Raw genomic sequence first — 796 nt, 5'->3', positions numbered from 1 at the left:
CAGTTGAGTTGCCACATTTATTGTGTAATTATTACTGTGTGTGTGTGTGTGTGTGTGTGTGTGTAATTATAATTTGAATATCTGATAATAATCTTCATATACTCCACTTCTTAATCTTTTGAGTATTTTAGATAAGACAAATACAGTGTCCTTCACTGTGAAAAAAATTATTTGGTAGTTTCTCAAAATACTTAACAGGATAGAGTATGATCCAGCAATTCTGCTTCTGGGTATATTCCCCCCAAAATTGAAAGCAGTAACACAAACATACTTATACACCTGTGTTCATAACAGCATTATTCATAATAATTAAAAGGTGGTGAGGGATTAGTGATTAATTGGGATAGATTTCGTTTGGGAAGATAGGGGAGGGTGGGGGTAAGGGGGAGAGATCAACCAAGGACTTATATGCAAGCATATAGGCCTAACCAATGGACATGGACAACAGGGGGGTGAGGGCATGAGTGGTGGGATAGGGGGTAACATGGGGATAAGGACACATATGTAATAACTTAATAAAAAATTTTAAAAAAAGATTAAAAACTTCTGGAACTGGATGATGGTTGCACAATAATGTGAATGTACTTAATGCCACTGAATTGTACATTTTTAAATGGTCAAACATATATAATGTCCTCAAGAAAAAAATTTTTTTTAGTGTATATGCCACCAAAGTGAGCACAGAATTTCTAATGTAGCTTTCATCACCAAACAGTTAGCCATGAGTTGTGCTGATCGTTTACCTGTTATCTCACCTCCATGCCTACCCTCTAGGCCAGCGGTTCTCAACCTGTGG

Source organism: Myotis myotis, unplaced genomic scaffold, assembly GCF_014108235.1.
Source record: "Myotis myotis isolate mMyoMyo1 unplaced genomic scaffold, mMyoMyo1.p scaffold_m19_p_9, whole genome shotgun sequence".
Taxonomy (NCBI): Eukaryota; Metazoa; Chordata; class Mammalia; order Chiroptera; family Vespertilionidae; genus Myotis; species Myotis myotis.
The sequence above is the reverse complement of the archived record's forward strand: the minus strand, read 5'-3'. Positions refer to the sequence as shown.